The sequence below is a fragment of the Lissotriton helveticus genome, chromosome 6 (assembly GCF_964261635.1).
Source record: "Lissotriton helveticus chromosome 6, aLisHel1.1, whole genome shotgun sequence".
Lineage (NCBI taxonomy): Eukaryota > Metazoa > Chordata > Amphibia > Caudata > Salamandridae > Lissotriton > Lissotriton helveticus.
In genome coordinates, this window is record NC_136067.1 from 1353304324 (window position 1) to 1353317037 (window position 12714).

The following is a 12714-nucleotide window of genomic DNA, read 5'->3' on the forward strand; positions in this document are numbered from 1 at the left end:
GCGCAGGTACGATCAGTAGAGGCCGGGTTGGGGGGGGGGGTTCTACGGACAATCTCAAGGGAAATTTAAAGAAATAATTCATTTTCCCGCGTCGTCTGTTGAAATCCACAGCCTCCCACAGCTCTTACATGCACGGGTGCGAATGAATGTGACACTCCTGGTCCAGTCCTTATGGGGGCAGGGAACAGTACTATGTCCAGTTGCCTTTGTTCCACTGAGGGTCCAGGTAGGCAAAAGAGACTAATTAAGTCTAATGAATCAGTCCTGATATAACCTTGAGGAAACATTCTCAAAAGATGCTTGCTGCTCTTCCTAGTTTAGAGTCAGGTGATGGGTTGCCCAAATGGGGGGTGGTGCATTTGTGGGAGCCCTTAAGGCTCATTATTCAAACTGTATATGTGTGTTCGTGCCCATGGTTCAATTGTGTCATTTCATCCCGGAAGCATGTTGGAGGTGGTATACATTATTAAAACAAGCATTGGAAATGCAATAGGTCTCGGATTTATTTGAGTTAGAGCTAATGGCATTGTAAATGGCAATGTCTTTTAGCCATGTGTTATGGAGTGTATGCATGTGGTGTGTAGTGGAATTATGTGGTTTGGATTGGAGTTGTTCACCCTGCACAATCACACACTGTTTACCCTGCACATTCACACACTGTTCCCCCTGCACACACACACTATTCACCCTGCACACACACACTGTTCACCCTGCACACACACACTGTTCATCCTACACACACACACTGCTCACCCTACACACTCTCACACTGCTCACCCTGCACACTCACACACTGCTCACCCTGCACACTCACACACTGCTCACCCTGCACACTCACACACTGCTCACCCTACACACTCACACACTGCTCACCCTACACACTCACACACTGCTCACCTTGCACGCTCACACAATGTTCACCCTGCACACACACACACTGTTAACCCTGCATACTCACACACTGCTCACCCTGCACACTCACACACTGCTCACACTACACACTCTCACACTGCTCACTCTACGTAATGCGAAAAGACCTAGCTCTGCCCTTTGGCCTGTGTTTTAATCGTACAGTAGGTTGTGAGTAGTTGCGCTTGATTGGTTGAGGCGTCCCCTCCTTGCTACTCCCCTCACAGAGGGCCGGCTGCCTCAATGAAGCTCCCAAGACACGTGTTCAGCTGTTCTTTGTTTTACCTCCTGTGTGTCAGTGCACCGTGTAAGCGCACAAGCATACCCTGCTCTCTCTGGAGCAGTCACTCTGCACTCTGCCCTCAACAGCACTCTGCACTCAACAGCACACAGCACTCTGCACTCAACAGCACACAGCACTCTGCATCAACAGCACACAGCACTCAACAGCCCACATCACTCTGCACTCAACAGCACACAGCACTCTGCCCTCAACAGCACTCTGCACTCTGCCCTCAACAGCACTCTGCACTCAACATCACACAGCACTCAACAGCACACAGCACTCAACAGCACACAGCACTCTACACTCAACAGCACTCTGCACTCAACAGCACACAGCACTCTACACTCAACAGCACACAGCACTCTGCACTCAACAGCACTCTGCACTCAACAGCACACAGCACTCTGCACTCAACCGCACACAGCACTCTGCATCAACAGCACACAGCACTCAACAGCACCCTGCACTCAACAGCACCCTGCACTCAACAGCACCCTGCACTCAACAGCACTCTGCACTCAACAGCACTCTGCCCTCAACATCACTCTGTACTCAACAGCACCCTGCACTCAACAGCACCCTGCACTCAACACAGCACCCTGCACTCAACAGCACCCTGCACTCAACAGCACTCTGCACTCAGCAGCACACAGCACTCTGCACTCAACAGCACACAGCACTCTGCTCTCAACAGCTCACAGCACTCTGCCCTCAACAGCACTCTGCCCTCAACATCACTCTGCACTCAACTGCACTATGCACTCAACTGCACTATGCACTCAACCGCACTCTGCACTCAACACAACAGCACTCTGCTCTCAACAGCACACAGGACTCAACAGCACACAACACTCAACAGCACACAAAACTCAACAGCACACTGCACTCAACAGCACACAGCACTCTGCACTCAACAGCACACAGCACTCTGCACTCAACAGCACACAGCACTCTGCACTCAACAGCACACAACACTCTGAACTCAACAGCACACAGCACACTGCACTCAACAGCACTCTGCCCTCAACAGCACTCTGCCCTCAACAGCACTCTGCACTCAACAGCACTCTGCACTCAACACAACAGCACTCTGCCCTCAACAGCACTCTGAGCTCAACAGCACTCTGCACTAAACAGCACTTTGCACTAAACATCACTCTGCACTCTGCCCTCAACAGCACTCTGCCCTCAACAGCACTCTGCACTCAACAGCACACAGCACTCTGCACTCAACATCACACAACACTCTGCACTCAACAGCACACCACACTCTGCACTCAACAGCACACAGCACTCTGCACTCAACAGCACTCTGCACTCAACAGCACACAGCACTCTACACTCAACAACACACATCACTCTACAGCACACAGCACTCTGCACTAAACAGCACTCTGCACTCTGCCCTCAACAGTACTCTGCACTCAACAGCACACAGCACTCTGCACTCAACAGCACACAGCACTCTGCACTCAACAGCACTCTGCACTCAACAGCACACAGCACTCTGCACTCAACAGTACACAGCACTCTACAGCATACAGCACTCTGCACTCAACAGCACACAGAACTCTACAGCACACAGCACTCTGCACTCAACAGCACACAGCACTCTGCACTCAACAGCACACAGCACTCTACATCACACAGCACTCTGCACTCAACAGCACACAGCACTCTGCACTGGATATATGACGTTAAAACGCATACTTTTACAACGCATACCGTTACAACGGGACTTTTACAACGCAAATACTATTACAACGCATGTATTTACAACGCATTTTTTTACAACGCAGGTACCTTTACAACGCATACCATTACAACGTAAGTATTGGTAAGTATATATAATTTTTTTAATTGTATATTATTTAAAATTATTTTTATTTAATGTAATTGTATTTAATTTAATTTAATTTAATTTAATTTAATTTAATTAATTTAATTTATATTTATTTTTATTTTATTTTTTTCTTGTACCCCTTTATCTAAAATTCCCAAAACTGACCCTAAACCCTAAAAATACCCCTTTACCCAAAAACTGAAAACTGACCCTATACCCTAAAAATACCCCTTTACCCAAAAACTGAAAACTGACCCTGAACCCTAAAAATACCCCTTTACCCAAAAACTGAAAACTGACCCTGAACCCTAAAAATACCCCTTTACCCAAAAACTGAAAACTGACCCTAAACCCAAAAAATACCCCTTTACCCAAAAACTGAAAACTGACCCTGAACCCTAAAAATACCCCTTTACCCAAAAACTGAAAACTGACCCTAAACCCTAAAAATACCCCTTTACCCAAAAACTGAAAACTGACCCTGAACCCTAAAAATACCCCTTTACCCAAAAACTGAAAACTGACCCTAAACCCTAAAAATACCCCTTTACCCAAAAACTGAAAACTGACCCTGAACCCTAAAAATACCCCTTTACCCAAAAACTGAAAACTGACCCTAAACCCTAAAAATACCCCTTTACCCAAAAACTGAAAACTGACCATGAACCCTAAAAATACCCCTTTACCCAAAAACCCAAAACTGACCCTGAACCCTAAAAATAACCCTTTACCCAAAAACCCAAAACTGACCCTGAACCCTAAAAATACCCTTTAACCCAAAAACCCAAAACTGACCCTGAACCCTAAAAATACCCCTTTACCCAAAAACCCAAAACTGACCCTAAACCCTAAAAATACCCCTTTACCCATAAACCCAAAAATGACCCTGAACCCTAAAAATACCCCTTTAAAAAAAAACTAACATATAACATTTTAAATATAATTATATACTTACCTATACTTACGTTGTAATGGTATGCGTTGTAAAAGTACCTGCGTTGTAAAAACATGCGTTGTAAATAAATGCGTTGTAATAGTATTTGCGTTGTAAAAGTTCCGTTGTAATGGTAGTGCGTTGTAAAAAATGCGTTGTAATGTGTGTTTACCCTCCGCACTCAACAGCACACAGCACTCTGCCCTCAACAACACTCTGCCCTCAACAGCATTCTGCCCTCAACAGCACTCTGCACTCAACTGCACTCTGCACTCAACTGCACTCTGCACTCAACACAACAGCACTCTGCCCTCAACAGCCCTCTGCCCTCAACAGCACACAGCACTCAACAGCACACAGCACTCAGCACTCAACAGCACACAGCACTCTGCACTCAACAGCACACAGCACTCTGCACTCAACAGCACACAGCACTCGGCCCTCAACAGCACTCTGCCCTCAACAGCACTCTGCCCTCAACTGCACTCTGCACTCAACAGCACTCTGCACTCAACAGCACACAGCACTCTGCACTCAACAGCACACAGCACTCTGCACTCACCAGCACACAACACTCTGCACTCAACAGCACTTTGCACTCTGCACTCAACAGCACTTTGCACTCTGCACTCAACAGCACACAGCACTCTGCACTCAACAGCACACAGCACTCTGCACTCAACAGCACTCTGCACTCTTCCCTCAACAGCACTCTGCCCTCAACAGCACTCTGCACTCAACAGCCCTCAACAGCACTCTGCCCTCAACAGCACTCTGCACTCAACAGCACTCTGCACTCGCTGTTGATGTCTCCTTTCAGTACAGAGTCTTACCACTGTCTACTTAGCTGCTGTTTGCTCCCCTCTCAAGAACTCTCTTGAATGTTCTTTCATGTATAATTTCTACACTGTTACCGGTAACTTATCTAGCAAAAAAACGCCCGGAGCCCCCCAAAAAAGAAGTATGCAGATTATATCCATGGTCACACTTCTTTGCATACTGGTGAAATTCTCTGAGGTTGTTTACAGCGGCTTGAAGTCTTTTCCTACTAAGAGGCTTAAAAGGTATGTACTACGCAGCCCTTTTGAATCAGAAATCTATAGAATAGAAGCCGAAAACCAAGTACACAACAAAATAGAGGCATCAGCTCCCAGTCCCTATGTGACGAGTCCAAAACTACTGCTGCGTTCACTTAAAGGAGCCATGTCTCATTACAAGGTGACACACGGGTGGTCCGCGCCTGCATTTCGGCCGGAGAGGGGGCCCTCAGGCAGCGGGAGGGGGGGCCAGCTTCCAGCAGCGGCGGCGGCGATGAAGCGCTCCTCCCCGCGCGCCCGGCAGTGTGAGGCGAGGCGGGCGCCCTTCCCAGGCTCACCGCCGTGAAATGGATCCAAAACAACCAGCACATATCTTCAATTATCTCCGCCGTGGCGGCCGAGATAATTGAAGATATATGGCCTTCTTGTGCGCGTAACAGACACCAATGGGGCATAGGCGGAGCTACTCGACCGCCTATGGCCTATTGCGTGTTCTGTTTCTAAAGCACACACATGCGAAGACCAATAGCATTGCACATACCAAAAAAAAGCACAAAAAAGCACGAGCAGCCTGGAATTCGTAGGTACGTTTTTCGAAGCCCTGAGAATAGGACTCTGGGCCACGACCACTGCTGACGCAGTGGGACGGTAGGCCCGAGACCTAAAAACAGTGGTTCGCATGGATCTCATTTAGTAGATTTCAGTCGCTGCCTGGGTTGTGATGTGGATTTATCCAAATAATCTGTGGTATATGGGGCAGTTCTCCGCTCCCATTCTTTAGAGAGTCTCAAAAGAGATAGTTGGTTCCAGTACTCGTGTGATAGTTGAGGGCCGACGTAGACATGCAGGTTGCTGGGGCATGCAACCTTCCACTGCTCAGTGTCTACCAATCCAAGACCAACGTGGTTAGAGCAGTATGATGAACTTTGTTGGATGACCACACCATGTCATCAACACCAAAGGCAAACAAACTTTTCTCCATTCGGGATTTGTCCTGATTGCAGGCAATAGTGAGTCTGCTATATTGGTTGAAACAAAAAACCTGCAAGTTATTTGCACTGCAGCACATAATTGTCCTCTCACTTACTTATGTTGTGTTTTGTTAATAAGTATTTGATATAGCTCTAGCGACTCTTCCTGAAGTGACATCTCGGCATTGTGGCACGAGTCAGATGGAGGGTGGCAACTTAAATTAACAAGTCTTGAGATTTTCTTTTAACCAGAGAAGTCAGTGCCTGAGTGAATGTACAAGGAGAACCTATTCCAATGATAGGGGTTCAGACATGAAAGGCCTGACCACTGTATTTAGATGTACGGATATGACAAGTGCATAGTAGCCGTTTGTTTTGTATCTTAAATTTCTGACTGGGCAATAACAAGTAAGTTTCTGCTGTAGGTATCTTGGTTCTTTATCAAACAGGGACATATGTGTTATATGGAGCAGTATAAACACTGCTCTTTTCCTGATGCAGAGCCAGTGAAGGGCTCTAAGCAAGGGAGCCGATGGCTTTTATTAACCACACAGGCCGCAGTATTTTGAACAACCTGCATTTTGGAGAGAAGAGATTCGATGGCCGCTATAGTTAAGGCATTACCATAGTCAAGGCGACTAATAATTTGTGCTTGAGTAAGAATCTTCCTTGAGTTTAATGGTAGCCATTGATAAATTCTCCTGAAGAGGCGCATTATACCAAAACAGGTGCAACACGTGGCTACGACCTGATCCTTCATAGATAAGTTGTCATCCAGAAGGACACCTAGGTTCCTGGCCATATTACTGGGGGAAGGTGCTGGGCCCAGCTCAGTCAGCCATCAATATTCTGCTCAGTGTAACCAAGCTTTAAGAAACAGATGGGTCTATGTTTTGTCCCCGTTTAGCTGAAGACAATTGAGGGGCATCCATGTGGCAATGTTCCTCATGCAGGTGGTGACTCTATGTATGGCATTTTCAAAGCCATGCCATAGGTAATGGCCAGTTGTGTATCATCTGCACTGGAGAGGATTTCAAAACCAATGGACTTGACTATCTGGGATAGGGGAGCTACGCAGATGCTAAAGAGTGTGGGGCTTAAGGAGGAGCCCTGTACCCGCTTGCCCAGGAAGAGGATTGAAAGGTGCTGATGGAAACCATTTGAGTCCTACAGTTAAGAAAGTCCCAGAATCAGTCCAGTGCAGTTCCCTGCATACTTAGCTCATAAATATGCTGAATCAGGATGGAATGTGAGACAGCATCAAATTCTGCCAATAGATCAAGGAGTACCTGCATTGCTGGAGTACCGGCATCCACAGACAATCTGATAGTATCTACCACAGCTAGTAAAGCAGTTTCCCTGCAGTGGGATGCTCTAAAGCCCGATTGTGAGGCATTCAAAAGATGACGATTTTCTAAGTAGGAGGAAAGCTGATTATTCACTTTGGTCATCAATGGAGACAGGACATAAGGCGATAATTTGCAGGCTCCATAGGATCTGCATTAGGCTTTTATTAAAATGGGTGTAACATAAGCAGCTTTCCATTCCTAAGTAACAGCAACTAGGGTTAACTATTTATTGAACAGTGCAGTGATGGAAGGAGCAAGAAGAGTGGGCAAAGTGGACATTACGTGTGGGGGACAAAGATCAGAGGGTGAACCAGATATGGCTTTAGCGAGCAGATCAAGTGAATGTGTTTGCAAGACGGGTTCAAACCTTTCGAACACCACCGACATGTCTCTATGGTATGGAGTATCGGGCATAGGTTAGAGGCAGTTATGGCATTAGTGTGGAAGTTCTGATAAATATTTTACAATTATATTTCAAAATCGCTCGCCAAAGCGTTACACAGCATCTGAGAGACAGAGATGGTAGAAGTACAGGCCACAGGTTTGGTGAATCCCTTTGGGGCCTCGAATTGTATTGTCTGTGTGCTGTCCTAATTTTGTTGTGACAGTCACCTTAAGCTTGTAGTTGGTTTTATCACTGGTGGACTTTGAAGCCCTCCATTTCCGTTCTAGTCTGCTGCAGCTCAATTTACCAAGCCTCATTTCAGCAATATATCATGGGGCATTCTGTCTGCAGCTCGATTTAATGACCCTCAGTTCAGCAGTATATCATGGGGCATTCTGTCTGCTGGTTTTAGTGGAGTGGTGTTTGTAAGGTGCAACAAGGTCTCAGTGGTGAGCTAGACCTTTTTCTGCCCAGGGCAGTCCCTGAGTTTGCTGCCCAGTGATGGTATGGCCAGGGCAGGTAAGAGCAGGGGGGAGCCAGGGGAAAGAAAACTTACCTTGCACTAGCCGCCGCCCCCCAAAAAAGTCCCGCAAGGGGCAGACCTCTCCCACACTCCTCACAGCTACGCCACTGCAATGTGTAGTGCTTGGGAGAATACTCCTGAAACAACGCTAGGGCAGAATTGATATCCTGCACGCTATCTAAATTAAGTGCACTGAAAGTGGAATTGAACGGTTGTCAGAGTAAAGGAGCCTTGAATTCGAAAATAATTAGGTCCTACGAATTGCCCGCCAAGTGCGTAGGCCATTTAGCTAAGTGTATGTCTAACATTTCAAGATCAGATAATAAAAGCGTCACGTCAGAGTCAGCGGCCATTTCTGCATGATAGGTGAAGTCCCCAATCAGGAGAAAATTCTCTGTAGATAGCACATAAGGTGCTCTGCTAGTTTGTGGCTAAAATCTTTTTTTGAGTAGGGGAGCGATATATATTAGCGCGCCTTTCCATATATCACCATGATCAGTTCCTAGTTTAAATACCGCTGTCTCTTCCCAGTCAGTAGAGAGTCAATGAGCTCCACTTTAAGGGAATCAAGGAAAGAAATGGCTACCCCTCCTCCCTGCTTGGAAACCCTGTCAAGTCTGACCAGCTTGTAGTTGTCATGAATAGCAATAGGAATGCAAGAAAGAGCGAGTGTGTGCAATCAGGTTTCAGTGCTAAAACAGAGATCTGGTAGCACAGATGTAAGTAGGTCCCAAATTTCTGTTGCATGTTTAGGAATGGATCGTGCATTACAATAAAGTCATTTTAGTGTATGGGGTAACTACTGAGAGTCAGCCAATGGGTCACTAGAGGAGTCTTCGATTGCAGCAATGAAGGTTATAGAATTACATGGTATCTCCACACAAAACCCCAGAGCTTTCTAGGGGAGGTAACAAGAGGCTACTGGATATTCAGGGTGGGTGAGCTGGCCCCCAAACCTATTATGAGCACAATAAGAAGCTACCCTGAATCAATGATTGGTTTGAGAAAACTGGCAAGCACTAGGCACTAATTAGTGGGGTGCTGGGCATCTCAGAAAATGTGAAGGACTGTCCTCACAGAGCACCAGGTCTCATGCTTCATCATTGGCAATCCTCGCTCTCTAGAATCTGCATTTAGTAGAGAGCAGGCCTACACCAGGAGACAGGGAGGCAATTCTAAAATATAAGTGGGGGCCTGTGAGAAACTGATTATTTAAAAACCAATTTAAACACCAAAATACATTTATTTGCTAGATATTTACTTGATATTGAAAATCAGTGTGGGGATTTGGGGAACTAGTACGCCATCATCACCACCAGTGTCGTTAACATGTTTCTGCCATATTGGCCCAAAGGGTCCGTGGCATTCATTAGGGTAAAGTAACTAGGTCTCCCATCTTACCGCTTCTGGTTAGTTATTACCACTATGTAGGGTGACCTATGTCATCCTTTAACTACATTTTTTTTCTTTAAACCAGTAAAAAAAAAAATAAGATTGCATCAAATGTTGGCAGTCAGTTCCTGGATGAGTTCACACTGTCTTAAACTGAACTCAAGAAAAACGGAGATAGTCCTCTTTGTCAACTTTTCCCCAACTGGTTGCTTATAAGGTGTCCTGATGAATTGGGTGAAGTACCCACTCCAGTTCCCAAAGCGAAAAATCTGGGAGTGATCATCAATACAAAACTAAATTTCGAGGCTCAAGTCTATGCTGTTTCCACATGCAGCTTCCATCTACTTAAAGGGATGAAGAAAATTCTGCTTTTTATTCCTGTAAATTGCAGAAAAGTCTTAGTAACATCTTTAGTTCTTCCCAAGCTGGATTATTGCAATGGGTTCTATCTTAGCATGCCCAAGAAGCAGCTACGAAAGCTTCTGATGATCCAGAATGCTGCTGCAGGGCTTCTGTGAGGTATCCCTAAGTTCCAATCAGTAGGAAAGCACCTTCAAAATCTGCATTGTCTTCCAGTCAAAAACCGTATCAACTTCAAAGCTTTATGCATTACTTATAAAGCTATTCACGGTACCGGCCCTCAGTTCTTGAGGCGGTTGCTGCATTGGTACTCGCCACATAGATGCCTCCGCTCGGAAGAAGCAAAACTGATGCTTCTCCCCAGGTTTCGTAAAACGAACTGGGGTGGCAGAAGCTTCACAGTGGGGGCCCGAAACTCTGGAACAGCCTTCCCAGTTCCGTTAGGACTCTTTCCTCTCTGACAGCCTTCAAGAAAGCCCTCAAAACTTGGTTATTCAACAAGGTTGGAGCAGATAAATTGTGCACTAAAGCTCCGTCTCGCAAACATATGTGCATCTACATCTTTGAAATGACCTGATGCCCTTCTATTTGTGCTGATGAGCCTGTGAAGCATCCCAGAGTGGAGGACAGGAGTCCCCCCCATGAAATACTCATGGACAGAGCCCTGAGACTCCCCATTGTGCCTGCGACTGTACTTGCAAATATTTCAGATGATATGATCCTTGACTAATGCAAAGGCCTTGTAGGAACATTTTGATGACTTTTGCCCGAGCGACTGGGATTTGGTGAAGGTGCATGTGCGGTTGTAGTGCCTGGATCCCTGATGAGTGGCCCCTACCAAGTGATCTTAGTCACGAACACTGCTGCTAAATGTGGACGCCTTCCAAACAGTATTCATCCCTCACATACCCAGAGAGTGAGGCAAGTTGGTGAAGAAGTGATGACGGTCACTAATGATTTATAGAGTTGAACTCCAGCACAACCTGAGACCTCAAAGGGAGAAGAAGAAGATCATATACAAGTGTCTCAAGGAGGCAAGTGAAACCTGTGGTAAATCAGCCAAGAGTGACCACATTGAACTGAGCTGAAAAAAGCTGTAAGTGCAGACTCTGAGCCTGAAGCAGGGACAAGCATTTCGATTAGAAGAGGGACCACAAAATGAACAGTAGCCACAGAAGGGTGAGAAACTGAGAGTTTCCATGTCTGAGAATGCATCCAGTGCACTATCAGTGAGGAGACAGAGATGAGTGAGCAAAGTGACAGCGGCAGTGAACAGCCAGTAAACAGGATATCAAGGCGTACTTGGTTACCTAGTCGAAGGTACTCAGCTCATGAATGGGCATACTTGTCAAAAGTGAAACTGACTTGAGAACACATGGAACTTACATTTAACAAACTGTTTTTGAAACACCTCCATGATCAAAGCTGAGATAATAAGACTTTGATCTTGAATCTGACCGATTTGAAGACAACTGACACTTTTGAATGATTTAGCATTCAGACTGAACCTTGTGATGGCTGCTAAAGCCAAGGCTCCACTAGAAGAGTAGGGGTGTCATTTTAGAACAAGATTGATATAGGGTTAGGGATTGACTTTGAAGCAACTGAACTTGATATTCAACGTGAATACGTTTTGCTGATTTTCAAAAGTAGAAGCAATTCATAGGATTAGTCGCTCCATGTTATTTTTGAGTCTTGCATTTTTCCTTTCTGATTCACATGAAACCTTCGAAATCATTTCACTAAATCAGCGTGGAACAATAGTGATGATAGTGTCATCACTATTGTTCCACGCTGATTAAGTTACCCCAGGGGTGAAACTAACCATAACTGTGTAGAAGAACAAAATAGATTTGATTTGAATGTATTGCGTAGAGATAGTTCTGAGTGAAATTTCATGTCCAACGACTTTTTCAATCTTTTACGAGAATTCCCGTTTAATTCATGCAAAGCATTGTTAGGCCTGTAACCACCTGCCTGCATCTGTAGCTAAGGGTATGATCTACTTTCTGGGGCTATGATAGGCTCCACAGGAGTGGTTTTAAATGGTTTGAAGATTGTAAAGTTCTCCACATTTGTCAACAGGCTTGTGACCAACACAGCTGGTGTGCTTGTAGCCACAGAATAGGCTTGCCTTGGACATTTTGCTCATGAAAGAAGGTGGAATTTATCAAATGTTATGTACCCAACAAAGTTGCACTTATGTGCCTGACAAGAGCAGGCTTGTCAATAAGTAAGTGAAGAATATCACAAGCATATCTAAAACTTTAAATTACTGGAAGAGGCAGCTGCCTGGCAAGCAATTGTAAAGGGATGTTTTTGCTGTAGGTGAATCAGGCTTTCGGGTGCTATATTCAGGCCTACATTGATTATTGCATTTTGTGTGATATGTTAGCTTTTGATGGTAAAGGGATTCAAGCTGATGAAAGCAAAGAAGGGAATAGAATCGGAAAAAAAGAGAAACCCGTAGAGAGCACAAGGATGAAAAGAAAATGTGAGGAAATAGAATTGAAAGAGCAGTAGCACTGTGATTATGATAGGATACAAGACCTAGTGGAATTTAGGCGTTAACAAGAAAAACAACTGATGTCTGGAACTGTCATGAAGGGAAATTATGGACATTTTGTTTTATGGCTTTGCGAGCTGTCAGGCGTGGAAATTGGTGATGCAGTGACAATAATATCTAATTAGCATTTAATAGCGCTCTAACATATATCATGTATAA